Raw genomic sequence first — 14,408 nt, forward strand, 5'->3', positions numbered from 1 at the left:
CTCTTCTTGAGGTCCGGACTCGGGAGTTGTAAGAGGCGGTCTTGGACCACCACCACCCTTATTATTATTATTATTTTCTTCTTGACACTTGAAAGCGGTGCGGCACCTTCTGGGGGTGGAGAGGGGAGAGAAGGAATTGGAATAAAGAGCACGGCGAGGAGTATTCCTAGCTAGTGACTCAACTGGATTTGGGTTGGGTCAGAGCGAGTGGAGGAGGGGGAGAGAGCCAGCGCTCCCGACCTAGGTGCCAAATGTTTAAGGAAGTATCGCCGATCAGTAGGTGGAGCTATTGCTGCGGGACTGTGGTTCTCGCCCCTCCGCGCTGCGGGGCGGGAGGTGTGTGTCCTCGGTTCACAGGAAACTTTACTTTTCTAAGTGGCTTAACACAATTAATACTGGAATACAAGTTTTTCCTCTCGGGTAAAAGTGGGGATTACTTGGGTTCCACTCCCTGCCCATGAATAAGGTTGCCACCAGTTAAGCGGTGTATATTGTTAAAGAACTAACTCCATAACCTGGTGTGTTTTTTTTTTTTTTTGTTTTTTTTTAAATTGCCTGAACTAGATAGAAGTTTTGGTGTCTGCTTGAAGGAAGAAATGGGATCTTTATCAAGATTGAAAAACTCTGCGGTTTCTCTATTGTAGTAGGTCACTTAAAGATGTGACTGGAGTTGGGGAGACTGCTGGATGCTTATGCAAACGACTTTCATTCCTAAGGCTCGGGGTCCCAGGTTCAGTCCCCAGCACCAGAACTGAATGGACCTCCGGGATGTGTGTGTGTGTGTGTGTGTGTGTGTGTGTGTGTGTGTGTGTGTGTGTATGTGACTGTTTTGAGGTATTAAAGTCTTTTAAATTATCCAGCAGCCATTTCCCCCCGTTTTTACTTACTTTAACTTTTGTTAGTGATTTAATATTGTTTTACAAGATTACGAGATGCCGGGTATAATTCCGCACAGTTTGACCTCCAGCCAGAGCTCTGTGTTGCATTCCCTCTATTGGAAACTGTTGTGTTCTCCCAAGGACACAGACACGGGTTGACTGTTCTCTATTTATTTTGATGTACTTGCCCATTTCCCTCCCTATGATCATATCTTCTCTTCCTTTCTTTTTTTGGTTTTTTTATATTTATTTATTCCCTTTTGTTGCCCTAGTTGTTTTATTGTTGTTGTCATTGATGTTGTCGTTATTAGATAGGACAGAGAGAAATGGAGAGAGGAGGAGAGAAAGATAGACACCTGCAGACCTGCTTCACCACCTGTGAAGCAACTCCCTTGCAAGTGGGGAGCCAGGGGCTCGAACCAGTATCCTTCTGTCGGTCCTTGTGCTTTGCACCTCCTGCGCTTAACCCACTGCGCTACAGCCCAACTCCCCATTTCTTCCCTCCTAAGTCCTATCTACATCTGTTACTACTTCTGAATGTCCTTCCTGTTATCCTCTTCACTCTTGAGTCCTGATGGAATTGGAGTTCAGAGCCTCCATCAGCCCTTTTGAGGACCAAACAAAATAAAATTTAAGTCCTTTGATTAGCCTTAGTGCCTACACCTAGTTCTAAAAAAATTGTTTTCCTTTACATTTAACATCTATTTTGTACTCTTACGATTATGATTTTATGAGTTTGCTTTAAATTTTGGAAATACATCCTAATGTTAAATCATGTCTTGTGCTAAAAATTTAGAAATCAAGAGTTTTTCACAATACATGTCTTTACATCAAATTCTAAAGGGTTCAGATAAGTATCCAAATTTAGTGTGGAAAGAGTTTGCTGCGCTTCAATTCTGAACTAGGAAGTTCGGTTATTTTATATATAATTGAATGTAATTTGGTGAGGTTTTTTTTTTTTTTTTTTTTTTTTCCCCTAGTAGACTGCACTCCTTGAATATGGATGCTCTTACTTGTGTTTGCATTCTCATTGTACTCATTTGCTTTGTTCTGTAAAAGTAAAAACGGGGCTTAAGTGTTCCCACTGTTTAGACAGTGGATGGATTTATGAAATAGGATTTCCACAAAATTATTGTGGAAAGGTTTATATACAAAATTCTTTGAAAAAATATTCTTTGATCTTGCTCAGTCTTGCTAGGGTTTAATGCTCTTTGTAAGCTAACTTGGCAATAGAAATGGGGTCAAATAGTGCTGTTAGTCATGCTCTACCTTCAGTTAACATACTAACGAGGTATTTATTCTTTTATTATATAAATGGTCGTTTATGTGTGAGGACTTGATGGAGGCAAGCCCCCAGCAATGAATAACTGGTCAAATTTAGAGAAAATTTATAACTATTAAGAATGCAAAAAAAAAAAAAAAAGAATGCAATCTTGCAACGGGGGGGGGGGGGGGGAGATAGTTAAACTGATAGAACATTCATTGACTTGCATTTCTGAGGTTTTGGTTTGATCCCTGGCATTGCATGTACCAGAATGGTGTTCTGGTTTCCGTTTTTCTTCTCTAAGTGAAACTCTCTCCTAAGTGTACAGATAAATTTAACAAAAAAAGCACAAACAAACCAACAGTAATGTACTGTATACCTACAGCTAAGCCTGAAATGTAGTCTAGGCTGTTGCCAAGGCTCACTGTTTTCAGTTGATTTTCAGAGACAGATAAGGAAACTCCTATAGCATTATAATCTTAAATCACAACTTTTTACAAAGTGCCTTTAAAAAAAAGACACAGAAGCTTCCTTCCATGTTGTATTGTCCAGATATGAACCTCAGCTGCAGTGAGCTAGCTATTCTGCTGGTTCATCTATAAACTCAAGGTGATTTCATAGAGGCCTCTTAACTTCCAGGTAGGTTTTTTTTTTTTTTTTTTTTTTTGCTTCTAACTTTGAACAATGAAAGACAATATTTAAGAAATGTTGTGGGCTGGTGGTGGCACATCCAGTTAAACCCAAGGATCCAGGTTCTTGCCCCTGACTTCCCACCTGCAGGGGGATGTTTCACAAGCAATTCTGCAGGGGTCTATCTTTCTCTCTCCCTCTCTATCTCCCCCTCCTCTCTGTCTTACCCAATAAAATGGGAGGAAAAAATTGGCCGTCAGGAGCCGTGGACTCAATGCCAGCACTGAGCCCCAGCAATAACCCTGGAGATGATTGATTGATAGGTAAAAGATAGTTGAGTTGAAAGACTTGCGTCACTGTGCAGGGTGTGTTCAGTATTATAGTTTTGGCTCTAGACTTTTAATGGTCTGTGAAAATGAAATGGTTTTCCTGGCTGTAGTATTGTATGAACTCTTACTATGTTTCATGTAGTGAACTAACAAAACTGTAAGTGCAATAGGAATATGTAGAAATTGGAAGAAAATGCTGAATACCTCTAAATCTATTTAAATATTTTCTGTTATCTGTTAGTACAAAACACAAAAATGTGTTGTTTGCTTATTAAGTAGAGAGAAACAGCAGCACTCTGGCATATGTGATAAGAGAATCGAACTCAGGACTTGGTTTTTTTTTTTTTTTAATATTATTCCCTTTTGCTGCCCTTGTTTTATTGTTGTAGTTATTGATGTTGTTGGCTAGGACAGAGAGAAATGCAGAGGGGGGAGAGAAAGGTAGCCACCTGCAGACCTGCTTCACCGCTTGTGAAGCGACTACCCTACAGGTGGGGAGCCAGGGGCTCGAACCAGGATCCTTAGGCTGGTCCGTGGGCTTTGCGCCACCTGCGCTTAACCTGCTGTGCTACCGCCTGTGCTTTTAAGTCCAACACTGACCACAGCGCCACCTCAGACTGCTTAAAACTTGTACAATATATATTTTTTTAATGTTATTTATTTATTTATTGAGAAACATAGGAGGAGAGAGAAAGAACCAGACATCACTATTCTGGTACAAGTGCTGCTGGGGACTGAACTAAGGACCTCATGCTTGAGTACAATGCTTTATCCACTGCGCCACCTCCCGGACCACTTGTACAATACTTTTAATCTAGTTTTTCTTAGTTGCTATTGCGTTGCACTAACATATTTACCTTGTAAATTCCCAAGTGTTAATGGCATTATCTAGAAATTTGGACTACATTGTAAATTTTTACTTCCTTTGAACTGAGCTTGCTGGTTTTTATAAACCAGGGTGAGTGTACGTTTGATCTGTAGATGGTGAGCTGATCTGTTGTTCCTCTCTAGGGAAGTTGATACTCAGACAAGGAGGTACGCTATAGGGGGCCTGTGCAGTAGCTTAGCAGGTTAAGCACACATAGTGTGAAACTCTAGGATCCAGATTCAAGATCCCAGCTCCCACCCTCCTGCAGGAGGGTCGCTTCACAAGTGGTGAAGCAGGTCTGCAGGGGTTTATCTTTCTCTCCCACTTGATCTCCCCCTCCTCTCTCAATTTTTATCTTATCTATCCTATCCAATAAAAAAGGGGGGCCTCCAGCAGCAGTGGATTTGTAGTTCCAGTATGATATCCCTGGAGACAAATGAAAGGTATGCTAGGGGGGTGGACCATAGTGCAGTGGGTTAAGTGCACATGGCTCAGACCCTCTAAGGATCCCTGGTGGACCTTCTGGCTCCTCACCTGCAGGGGGTCACTTCACAAGCTGCAGGTTCTTATCTTTCTCTCCTCTCTGTCTTCCCCATCTCTCTCCATTTATGCCTGTCTCATCCAACAACAATGACATCAATAATAATAACCACAATAGTGATAAAACAACAAGGACAAGTAAAAGGGGAAAAAAGCCTCCAGGAGCAGGGGATTCCTGGTGTAGGCACTGAGCCCCAGCAGTATCTCCGGAGGCAGAAAAAAGGTATGCTATAGGTATGCCATGATTGAGACACCAGTGTTTTTGTTAATACCATGGAATATAAAACCAAGTCCATTTGACTTCAGTTGTTTTGAGAGTTCAAGCAGTGTCTTTAGCAAGATGTGATCAGCAAGTAAAGACAGGGAAGTAAAAAACACAGTAATATAAATTTAGTATATGAAATTACTGTTTAAAATATTAAATACAAGATTCTGCTGTTGGTAATCTATATAGAAAAATTTAGAATAAAATAATGGTTGCCTTTAACAACTTATAAACTTGGGTTTTCTGAATTGCTAGAGATATTCTGGGAGGCTGGGTGGTTGTGCACCAGTTAAACACAAGGACCCAGGTTCGAGCCCCTGCTCCCTAGCTGCAGGGAGGACGCTTCACACGGGGGAAAGTCTGCAGGTACCTTTCTTTCTGTCTGTCTTCCCCTCCTCTCTCAGTTTCTACCCTGTAAAGTAAAATGGAAAAAATAATGACTGCCAGGAGTAGTGGATTTGTAGTGCTGGCACCAAGCCCCAGCGATAATCATACAGACAAAAATTTAAAAAATAATTTAAAAGGGGGGAGGGAGAGTCGAGCATGGTGCAGCGGGCTAAGCGCACATGGCGCAAGGCATAAGGACTGGCTTAAGGATCCCGGTTTGAGCTCCCAGCTCCCCACCTGCAGGGGAGTCGCTTCACAAGCGGTGAAGCAGGTCTGCAGCTGTCTGTCTTTCTCCCTCTCTGTCTTCCCCTCCTCTCTCCATTTCTCTCTGTCCTATCCAGTAACCACAATGTTAACAAGGGCAACAAAAGAGAAAATAAATATAAAAAATAAAAGAAATATATACTATATATATTCTGTATCTATATCTTGGTGTTACTTAGTTGAATACATAAATAAGAATGATTGAACTATAAGCAAGATTTATATGCCTGCCATTTATCTTAGATTTTCAATTTTCAACAGGTGGGTTGTGGTAGAGTTGATTGCTGATCTTGTTAGAAAACAAAAATGACAGTTAAGGGTAGTTTCCCTGTTTTGTTAATTAAACTTTGGGACATTGAAACAGAGGCTACTGAGGATGACTGGATAGAAAACATTCATTTGGGAGTCGGGCTGTAGCGCAGCGGGTTAAGCGCAGGTGGCGCAAAGCACAAGGACCGGCATAAGGATCCCGGTTCGAACCCCGGCTCCCCACCTGCAGGGGAGTCGCTTCACAGGCGGTGAAGCAGGTCTGCAGGTGTCTATCTTTCTCTCCTCCTCTCTGTCTTCCCCTCCTCTCTCCATTTCTCTCTGTCCTATCCAAGAATGACGACAACAACAATAATAACTACAACAATAAAACAACAAGGGCAACAAAAGGGAATAAATAAATAAAATTAAAAAAAAGAAAACATTTACTTCTCAGCCTACAGTAAATGCAGAAAAAGAAAAGAAAACAGAAATGACAATGAGGCTGGAATAAGATTATAACTTTTGTTTAGTCTGGAATTCATATTTTTTACCTAGAAAGACAATAATTTGTAGAATTTTTATTAAAATGGTAGATTTTAACAAATACTTAGTACTTTTTTCCATGTTGTGTTGAGATGAGCTAGTAGAATAACCTGCCTGTATCCCAATTTAAAAAAGTGTAATGTCCTAATAGAAAGGAAAAATAGAGGGGAAGTAAATAGTATTTGTTTTAGTATTTAGATGATTGGGTACAACTACACCATAAATCATGTAATCAGATGTTTGAAGTGAATTGTAAGTGACATCATTGTAATGTTTAGAAAGTTTGTCTGCTACTGATTTAGCTATTGATGCTTTGTTGCCATTGCTGTTGGTATTTCTGTCCAGAGTTATGTACAATCATTAACGTTCTGAACAAAGCAAAGAATAATGAGGAATTTCTGAGTTAGAAGAGATTTAAAGGCTATTCACATAAAGCATTATCTGAAAGTCATTGTTTTTGCCAGGCAGTATTACATTTCACTTTGCTACGTGGTCTATTTTGGCCAGTGGAAGTTCTTTCAATTCCTGATTTTCTATTCTAGGCATGAACTGTGGCTTCCAACTTTATGCTGTTTGAAACAATCTACTTTAATTTTTTAATAGTTATTTTTTAATTTTATATTTTTTGTTGGCCGTGTTTTATTTATTGTTGAGGTTATTATTTTTGTTGTTATTGATGTCGTTGTTGGATAGGACAGAGAGAAATGGAAAGAGGAGGGGAAGACGGGGAGAGATAGACACCTAAGATAGACACCTGCAGACCTGCTTCACTGCTTGTGAAGCGACTCCCCTGCAAGTGGGAAGCCCGGGGCTCAAACCGGGATCCTTAAGCCAGTCCTTGCGCTTTGTGCCACCTGTACTTAGCCCGCTGTGCTACCACCTGACTCCCCCCCCCTTTTTTTTTAAAGCACAGCCCACCGAACCTGATAGAATACCAGTAGTCACCAGTAATAACTTGCTTCTGGTCATGGAAATAAGTTCTGTCATTTCTGTAGCTTAATAACTGCAGCATTATATAATCATGCTGTCATGGACCACAGATTTCTCTTGGCTTGTTATCTTTAATTATTTCCTGTTTACACTCATGCATTGTCAAACTTAAAGAATAATACTTAAAAGTGAGTTGGACAGGGAGTTGGGCGGTAGCACAGGTAGCACAGCAGATTAAGCGCATGTGTCACAAAGTACAAGGACCGGCTTAAGGATCTTGGTTGGAGCCAACACAGAGCAAACACTTTGAGGAGAAATTAGACTCAGAATTGAGAGATACTATAAGTGTAATTTGTGCAGAACTTTAAAGAAAAAACGATTTAGAAACAGAATTTTTAGGGACAAGAGAGCTCACTGGGTGGTACACATGCCTTGCCATGCCATTGACTCAGGTTCTCACTCTAGTGCTAAATGGAAGGTGATCTGGCACCCTCTGCTGTGGTCTTTTTCCTATCTTCCCCTAAATGAAAAAGTAGCCTAGGTAGGTGAAATCATTCATGGATGAGACCCTGGTCCCACAAAAATAATAATTCTACTGCATGTTAAAATGATTCCACCTGTTTCTTATGTTTTCTGGCCTTGTTAATATAAATGAAATATTTCAAAATTTCACATATGATTGCCTCATATAGTTTTTGAAGTTTTATTTATTTATTAATGAGAAAGGAGAGAGAGCCAGACATCATTTTGGTACATGTGCTGCTAGGGATTGAACTCAGGACCTCCTGCTTGAGAATCCAGTGCTTTATCCCCTGTGCCATCTCCCAGACCACCACATATATCAGTTGGACAGTGCTCTTGCACTATACCTGAAAAATACAAATCTGGCTGAAACATGATCTGTTTCTTTGAGATCTAGTTCCCAGATTGTTGATGCTTCTAAATGTATCCACTGTGGGCCAGCTGATATTTATATATCTGTAGTAAAAGATTCTGAAATCACTTCTGGTTCCAGATCAAAATATTTGTATTAGAGGGGAAATAGCATAGTGGTTTATATAACAGACTTTCATGCCTGATACATGCACCGAGGTCCCGGGTTCTATCCTGAGGTACCATGCTGACTCAGCAGTGCTCTAATTAAAACAAAGGCACATAAATGATTCAGTCAGTGTGAGTGAGCTATGGTTATGGGAGGGATACCTGAGAGTATTTTCCTTACTTGAGTTAGTGCACCCTATATTGTGCCTCTGTTGTTGCTGAAACTGCCTTTTAATATTCTATTTGTTTTTTATTTTTATAGAGACTGAAAAACAGAGGCCATCATAGCACTACCTGGCTCGTAGGGCACATACTTGGATCACACACAGGGCAAAAGAAAACAGCACACTGTCTAATTGAGCTATTTTATTTTTCCTACTGAAACCATTCTGTAGGAAAATCCTTGTCTAATTCCAGAGGTTTCACTTGGCTCTTTATTTTTTATTTTTTGCTTTTTTGCCTCCAGGGTTATTGCTGGGGTTCCGTGCCTGCACCATGAATCCACTGCTCCTGGAGGCCATTCCCCCCCCCCCCTTTTGTTGCCCTTGTTGTTGTAGCTTTGTTGTAGTTATTATTGTAGTTGATGTTGTTGGACAAAAGAGAGGGGGAGAGAAAGATAGACACCTGCAGACCTGCTTCACCGTTTGTGAAGCGACTCCCCTGCAGGTGGGGAGCCGGGGTTCAAACCAGGATCTTTATGCCGGTCCTTGTGCTTTGCACCACATGCGCTTAACCTGCTGTGCTACCGCCTGACCCCCATTTTTTTTATTTTTCACGTAGCTCTTGATGGTGCTGTAGTGAATTCTTGTTCATATAACTACTTGACGTGTATCTGTAATTATTTCTTTTAAATTATTCCCTAGATGGTGAATTTTTTGGGTCAGAAGAACTGGCCCTTTTTTTTCTTATTTATCTTTCTAGAAAACAGGTAATATTTCGGTTCCTCTCTTCTCTAGTTTGTGTGTTTCAGTTCCTCTCATCTAATTGTGTAGTATATTATTTGTAGCATCATTTATGTTTTTTTTTTTTTTTTTTAAATCAGAGCAGTGCTCAGTTCTGGCTTGTGTGTGGGATTGAACCTGGAACATTGGAGCCTTACTCGTGAGAATCTTGACAAGTGAATTACAGAATTATTGGTTATTCCTGTTCAAGCTGTAATTCTGTAATTCATTGACACTAGTTTATCAGCATTAATTTAATATTGCTATCGTAAGTTGTGGTATGTGTATATCCTATTTGAAATTCCTGGCCTGTCAGCTCTTTTTTAAATGTTTTATTTATTTTATTATCTTTATTTATATATTGGATAGAGACAGCCAGAAATTGAGAGGGAAGGGGGTGATAGACAGGGGGGATAGATACCTGCAACCCTGCTTCATCGCTCATGAAGCTTTCCCCTGCAGGTGGGGACCTGGGGCTCAAACCTGGGTCTTTGTGCACAGTTAATGTGCACACTCAATCAGGGGCGCCACCACCCGGCCCCTATTTTATTTATTTTAATGAGGGAAATGGGAGGGGGGGGAAATACAGAAAAGGACACCAGAACAGCAGTCAGCTCTTACATAGGGCCTTGGTCCTACTAGGATTGAACCCTCCAGAGATCTTCGAGCCAACCCTTGGGCTTCACACTGTGTGCACTACCCTATGCTCTACCACCTGGCCTCCCCATATTATAAGATTTTAAGCAAAGAAATAAAGTGATCAACTTTAGGAAGATCGTTTTTTAATGTATTTTTTTTTTTATTCCCTTTTGTTGCCCTTGTTTTTTATTGTTGTAGTTATTCATGTCGTCGTTGGGTGGGACAGAGAGAAATGGAGAGAGACGGGGAAGATGGGGTGGAGGGGAGATAGACACCTGCAGACCTGCTTCACCGCTTGTCAAGCAAATCCCCTGCAGGTGGGGAGCTGGGGGCTTGAACCGGGATCCTTAGGTCAGTCCTTGCACTTTGCGCTACGTGCGCTTAACCCGCAGCACTACTGCCCGACTCCCAGGAAGATTATTATGACTGTGTTGTACTGAATTTATCTTCTTGGCTCTGGCCTTATTTTCCTTCGCTAGGCTATTAGAATTTGGGTTTGAAATGATAGCCTGATCCATGTTGCTAAGGAAAAAGTATAAAAGCTGGCTGTAAAGGTATTTGGGAAGCAAAATTAACAGGAATTAAAACGGTAAAGGTGCCGCAAAGTAGCTCACATAGTCACGTTGCTTTGCTGTGTGCACCAAGGTTTGACCCAGGCCACCATCATATTGGAGGAAGCTTTGGTTGGTATAGTCTCTTTGGCATGCTCTCTCTTTCTTCCTCTCTGGCTCTATCTTAAAAAACAGTAATAAATAAAATAGTACAGAAAAGTACATCTAAAACTAAATGTTGGGGAAGAGAGATACTGACAGTTCACTGGTAAAGGAGTGTACCTTGCCATGCTCTCAACCTGGGTTCAAGTACTGCTATTAGATGGGAGTACCGTGGTGAGGGCCTATTGGGAGGCTCTTTTAGTGCTGTGTTGCCTCCCCCCACACACACGTGTGCTCTCCATATGAATGAGAAAAGTCAGAGCAGTGAAATTGCATGTATACAAAGCCCCAACTACACACTTGACAAAGGAGAAAACTATTCATAAAAATAGAGAATAGAAGGGGTCGGGCGGTGGCGCAGCGGGTTAAGCGCATGTGGCGCAAAGCACAGGGACCAGCATAAGGATCCCGGTTCTAGCACCCGGCTCCCCACCTGCAGGGGAGTCGCTTCACAGGCGGTGAAGCAGGTCTGCAGGTGTCTATCTTTCTCTCCCCTTCTCTGTCTTCCCCTCCTCTCTCCATTTCTCTCTGTCCTATCCAACAACGAATTGTGTCAACAAGGGCAATAATAATAACCACAACGAAGCTACAACAAGGGCAACAAAAGGGGGAGAAAAAAATGGCCTCCAGGAGCGGTGGATTCATGGTGCAGGCACCGAGCCCAGCAATAACCCTGGAGGAGGAAAAAAAAAAGAAAAAAAAATAGAGAATAGAGTGAAACATACTAATTTCTTTTTTTAATATTTATTTATTATTTGTTCCCTTTTGTTACATTGTTGTAGTTATTGTGTTGTTGTCACTGATGTCGTCGTTGTTAGATAGAAGAGAGAAATGGAGAGAGGAGGGGAAGACAAAGGGGGAGAGAAAGATAGACACCTGCAGACCTGCTTCACTGCCCTTGAAGCGACTCCCCTGCAGGTGGGAAGCCGGGGGCTTGAACCAGGAGCCTTATGTCCTCGCACACTTTGCACCACATGTGCTTAACCCACTGCACTACCGCCCGACTCCCAACATTCTAATTTCTTACAAAGCATTATTCAGCTAGTTTTTGATGTCTAAAATGTGAGATTCTTATAGAAATCACCTGTAGATGGAAGAATTTGCTTGCATTCAAAGTTTTAGAAGTAAAAAATTCAAGTAGGTAGTAAGGGGGAAAAGGCCAAGCTGGAAAGGAACATTCTTAATTGTGCATATGAATGATGAGGGAAGAATTGTTCAAAGAACAATTTTCATGGGCTTTTTGTTAGTTTTGTTTTTTGTTTGTTTTTCCCAGAGAGAGAGAAAGAGAGAGAGAGGCACACACCTGCAGCACTGCATCCACCACTCCTTAAGCTTTCCCCCTCCAGCTGGGGACCAGGAACTAGAACCTGGGTCCTTGTACAGTGTAACCTGTGCACTCAACCAGGTACGCCACCACCTGGTTCCACCTGTCACCAGTTTTTTAATCCCCTCTAAAATAACAACTTTTTTTTTCTTTATTGAGGAATTAATGTAAATACAATAGTTTGTACATGCATAACATTTTCCAATTTTCCATACAGCCATACAACCCCCACTAGTTCCTCTGTCATCCTTTTTGGACCTGTATTCTCCCCTCCGCCCACCCCAGAGTCTTTTGCTTTGGTGTAGTGCACCAACTCCAGTTCAGGTTAGAATAACAAGTAATCAGGAGCATGCCACTCACCCCACCTAGTGATGGTAGAGATGTTTCATTGTTGATTTTTGAACAAACTGAGTATTCTTTTTTTTCCCCTTTTGTGGCCCTTGTTGTTTATTGTCATTGTTGTTGTTACTGCTGTCATTGTTGTTGGATAGGATAAAGAGAAAGAGAAGCTGACCTGCTTCACTGCCTGTGAAGCAAACCCCTTGCAGATGGGGAGCGGGGCGGGGGGACTTGAACCGGGATCCTCATACTGGTCCTTGCACTTCATGCCACGTGTGCTTACCCCACTGTGCCACTGCCCATTTCCCCTTATTGTTGGTTTCTTGTATAGGATTGAAATGGAAAAGGTAGGAGCTAAAGATGGTGCTAAGCATACTACCATGCACTAAAAACCTCTTATGCAAAGTTATTCAGCTCCAAATATAATAGTGCCAAGATTGAAAAGTGAAATAGCCCTCAAGTCTAAATGAAATAAGAGACCATCAATTATATTAATGGCCTGTGGATACTTGGAAGTACTAGAAGTATTAGGTTGTCGAAGAAGCCGTGATGCATTTTTCATAGAAAAAATACATCATGACTTCCAACCCAGTTATTTGGCAGTTCCTTGAAATATTTGAAGATCTGCTTTTTTTTTTAAATATTTATTTTATTCATTTATTCCCTTTTGTTGCCCTTGTTTTTTTATTGTTGTAGTTATTATTGTTGTTGTCATTGTTGGATAGGACAGAGAGAAATGGAGAGAGGAGGGGAAGACAGAGAGGAGAAGAGAAAGATAGACACCTGCAGACCTGCTTCACCACCTGTGAAGCAACTCCCCTGCAGGTGGGGAGCCGGGGTTAGAACCGGGATCCTTATGCCGGTCCTTGTGCTTTGCGCCACCTGTGCTTAACCCGCTGTGCTACTCCCCTGAAGATCTGCTTTTAAAGTCTGTAGCTTAATGAAAAGAAAGTTGTGAGAAGTGCTTATAACAGTGCAGAATTGCTATGTTGTGGAAAAGACAAATAAGTCATAAATATGAGTAAGGAATTTCAGCAGACTGAGTAAAGCCTCATGTACAATCAAGTGTTTAAGCTGTGCTTTCATAAATTCTGAGTGAGTTTACTTCGAGGCTGAAGAAGTTTATATTTTGGAGGGATCACTCCTTTTTATGCAGTTGGTTTGAATGCCAGAGTTTAGAATAAGTTTACTGGTGGTTACAAGAAAATTTACTAGCTGAAGTAGTTCATCCTGTTGGACCACAGATCCTGCATGCCACAAGTTTGATCCCTGACACCAGTTTATGTGAGAGCTGGCCATTATCCTTGCTTCTATAGCCAAACCTAAATCTATAAAAAAGAAAAATATTAACCTTCTAAATGCTTTTATCAAAGGGCCTTGAGCATACTTTGATCCTTGCTTGATTTCTTTTTTTTTTTTTTAAGAATTTATTTATTCATGAGAAAGATAGGAGGGAGAGAAAGAACCAGCCATCACTCTGGTACATGTGCTGCTGGGGATTGAACTCAGGACCTCATGCTTGAGAGCCTAGTGCCTTAACCACTGCGCCACCTCCCGGACCACAATCCTTGCTTGATTTCTAAGTTTTAGGCAAATGTTTCCTCAAATGAGATGCTTTAGGTTCCAAGTTAGGTTATTTCTCTTTGCTAATTAGGAGTATAGATGGCTCCTTTTGAGAGAACGTGGTATGGCCCACCTTACACTGAAAATGGTATTAGTAGACATAGACCGAATTCTGGATTTGTTGATAATTGACTGTATAAATGGAGACACTTTTTTGTCTGGATTTCAGTGTCACTGTATCTGAGAATAGGCTTAATGGCTTCTGGGGGTCTCTCCCCCCCCCATCACTGCATAAGACATGAGCAAGGAGTTAAAATTTTGTGCGACAATGAAAATACTTAACTCCCATCTAAAGTGTGTCCCTTGGAGTGCTGAGCTTCTCTATGCTTTTGTTTCTTCATCTTAGTATATATAATCTTTAAAAGTCCCTTTTCTGGAATCACATCTCCATCTTGTGGCCTTCAAAAATATTGCCACTAAATCCTGTTTTTACAATTATGGTCATGATTGATACTTACATTGAATAGCTTAAAAACACTTAGTACTTACCTGCTATTGCTACACTCAATACTTAGCATCTCATTTTGTCTTTTAATATTTTTATATTTATTTACTTAGTCCCTTCTGTTCCCCTTGTTGTTTTATTGTTGTAGTTGTTGTTGTTATTGATGTAATTGTTGTTGGATAAGACAGAAATGGAG

General features: G+C 41.0%; 1 protein-coding gene across 2 annotated transcripts in view; it reads left to right on the forward strand.

Moving 5' to 3' along the window:
* NAA50 (N-alpha-acetyltransferase 50, NatE catalytic subunit) overlaps positions 1-14,408 on the forward strand; it is a 28,547-nt gene that overhangs the window by 663 nt on the left and 13,476 nt on the right. The gene's annotated exons all lie outside the window — the stretch shown is intronic.

The sequence above is a fragment of the Erinaceus europaeus genome, chromosome 9, assembly GCF_950295315.1.
Source record: "Erinaceus europaeus chromosome 9, mEriEur2.1, whole genome shotgun sequence".
NCBI classification, from domain to species: Eukaryota; Metazoa; Chordata; class Mammalia; order Eulipotyphla; family Erinaceidae; genus Erinaceus; species Erinaceus europaeus.